The sequence below is a fragment of the Limulus polyphemus genome, unplaced genomic scaffold, assembly GCF_000517525.1.
Source record: "Limulus polyphemus unplaced genomic scaffold, Limulus_polyphemus-2.1.2 Scaffold4476, whole genome shotgun sequence".
NCBI lineage: Eukaryota > Metazoa > Arthropoda > Merostomata > Xiphosura > Limulidae > Limulus > Limulus polyphemus.
Genome location: NW_013670086.1, coordinates 20909 through 24109, shown reverse-complemented (window position 1 = coordinate 24109; position 3201 = coordinate 20909). Strand labels below are relative to the sequence as shown.

The following is a 3201-nucleotide window of genomic DNA, read 5'->3' as shown; positions in this document are numbered from 1 at the left end:
ACCACGTGGCCATGCCGGGCCTAGTTAGTTAGGACAACTGAGAATTGTTTACCAAAGGTGTTGTCTTTAGTTGATTTATTTTCAGCCAAATCTAACCGAGAAATTATTCTGTGAGGAAAAACTAAATCTTAAAACCGATTTGATGTGAATGTTAAACGATTTTAGCACCGGCTAAAGGACAATATAATTTCCATCCAATTATGTTGTTAGTGCGCATTCCAGGTAATATGACTTCGTCCCTTACTTCGAACCCTCGACCACAAGGAGTAAGCGGGAAGAAACGACTTTTACTTTACTATTATTACTTATTTGGCCCGGCATGGCCAGGTGGTTAAGGCGCTCGGCTCGCAATCTAAGGTTTGCGGGTTCGAATCTCCGTCACACCAAACATGCTCGCCCTTTCAGCCGTGGGGGCATTATAATGTGACGGTCAATCCCACTATTAGTTGGTAAAAGAGTAGCCCCAGAGTTGGCAATTGGGAATTTTGTCTTGGTAAATTCCCCTTATCATTTAAAAAGTCAACATTAAAGAGATAATTGAAGGGTGTTAGGGAAGAAGTACCAAGGTCTGTTCCAAAATAGTAGTAGTAGTAGTAGAATAGTTGTACAAGTAATATTATCAAAATCGTCTTGTTTACTTTGGATAGTTCGTGTGAAAAACGTATAAGAATAATGTTAAAATATGCAATAATAAGTAATAGTTTTTTTGTTTTTTTTAGTGTTGCGCAAAGCTACTCGAAGGCTATCTGCGCTAACCGTCCCTAATTTAGCAGTAGAAGACTAGAGGGAAGGCAGATAGTCATCACCACCCACGAACTATCCGCGTTATACGTCCCTAGTTTTGACATGATAGCTAGTCAACATTACCCATGACAGCTAGTCAACATTACCCACCACCAACTCCTGGGCTACTCTAATCGAATAGTAGAACTGGACCGTAATTTCAAATATTTAATGCATAACATAGCATTTGAATTAGAAAACTTGAGTAGCGTGGAATTGATCGAACGACAACAACTTAGTAGATCTATTTGTTAGTCGCATCGTTTTCAGGAAAGTTAAAATACAAAATGTGAAAGTATATATATTTGCACCGTATCTACAGTAATAAGGAACAAAACTCGTCTTCTAGATAAACGCGAATGCAATTTCAAATCTTTGAATATATAAAGGGTTTGGATTTCTCGTCCCCAGTGGTCTGCATCATCTTGGATTTCCATTCGACGCGGCTTTGAGATTTCAGAGGTCTTACGAATATTTTTAATTTCAAATTCACCACTTTGAATTCAGATGTCTTACAAATGTTGAATTCAAAATATCAAACAAAATGTTTGTGACACTGACTTCTTGAAATCAATTTTCCAAAAAAGAAAGTTGAAACCCCAACAAAATGCTGAAATTCCCACAACCCTTAGCTTGAAAAATGTGCACGTGTTCTCTCATTAGTATGCGTTTTCTGCGACCCGAAAATCGTCTGCTATCATCTGTTGTTATTATACACTATCCTACCAAAATTCATGGGGCACAGGTAGTTACGAATAAAACGTGTCTTTATTCCAAGAAAGTATTAGCCTTTGGCCTTAATGACCGCTTCAATGCGTCGTGGAAGACTGTTTACTAATTTCTGATAGAAAGCTGGTGGTATTGTGCTCCACTCCTTCTTTAAAGCATTAGTAAGCTCCACTACTGAAAAGGGCCATCTTGGCCTTACCACAATTCTGCGTTCTAGCTCATCCCAAAGATGTTCTATCGAGTTGAGGTCGGGGCTCTGTTCTGGCCACTGGAATGTTCTGATGTTATTATCTTCAAACCCATGCGTTCAAAATCCTTGCTTTCTGACATGGAGCGTTATCGTGTTGGAAGGTGTAAGGGTACCATAAAATTGTCACAATGTAGAACACACAGAATTGTTCAGAACATCAATGTAGGACTCAGCATTGATGGACCCATGCATGGCGACCAGTGGACCTAGTCCATACCACGAGAAGCACACTCAGACCATGATACAGCCACCTCCAAACTTCACTGTCGGGACAACACACTCAGGTAATAAGCGTTCTCCAGGCATCCTCAATACCCAAACACGTCAATCAGACTGGAAGAGCGTGTAGTGTGACTCGTCGCTCCACAGGACCGATTTCCATTATCCAGGGTCCAGATTCGGTGTGCCTTACCTCATGCCAATCGACGGTGTGCATTTGTTTTTGTTACCAACGGCTTGTGGGCTGCAGCTCTTCCGTGAAAATTCATGGCATGCAGCTCTCGATGTATCGTGGAAGCACTTATAATATTGCCTGTGGCTGCACGCATCTCCAAACACAGCCATCTCAAGATGCGTCGGCTCCTGTCAGTCAGTATATTACGCTTACCTGGTCGTTTCTTGGGCTCATTGTTACCCGTGGACTTTCATTTCTTCAGCACGTTCCCAATTGTCGACCTGGGAATGTTTAATTGTTGTGCAATAAAACATAGACATTTTCCCCAAATTACATTCAACTATCCTTCCCCTATGAAACTCTGTTAGCTATTACCGAGTACTTATCGTTCAGCGTACAAGTTCGAAAGGACTTCCGAGCGAACCGCTCATCACCTTTATAGGCCAAACTATTTGCATATTTCGTCATCACATCTATTTTTCAGCAATCAGAGGTGTGTCCCATGACTTTTGGTAGGGTATTGTATGCTTATTTTATTCGAAGCTTTTTCAAGTTTGATTGTATATTTTAAGCCTAAAGTTATACTTCACTGAACTGGTAGGTATACTTTATTGCTGTGAACAATGATTTACGTTTCTACTAGTAGTTTTAATCGCGTATTTTTTTTAGTGCCACGCGTGCAGTGTAGCTAGTCAAATTTTCTCAACGTAGGTTTCTTTTTTCACATAATATGAAAATTAGATATAAAAAAGGGAGATGTTGGCTTGACATCTAGATCTTCTGCCACTACTTAGTTCGTTAAAGTAGTTGTTAGTTATTTCATATTAATAAGCCTGAAAAACTAAAACATAAAAGTTTAAAATCTGAACTAACGTTAATATTAGTAATAACTGAAGTATATGTATCGTGAATTTCCTACTTCAGTTTTTAGTAATAAAATAAGTATGTATTATTACTCTTATAAAATCAAACTGCTATTTTATCAGAAGTTACAGGTTTTACAGTAAGGAATAATTTACAACAGGTGCAACTTTCCGGTCATTGG

General features: G+C 39.1%; 1 protein-coding gene across 1 annotated transcript in view; it reads left to right on the top strand.

Moving 5' to 3' along the window:
- LOC106471216 overlaps nt 1–3201 on the top strand; it is a 22529-nt gene that overhangs the window by 7808 nt on the left and 11520 nt on the right. The gene's annotated exons all lie outside the window — the stretch shown is intronic.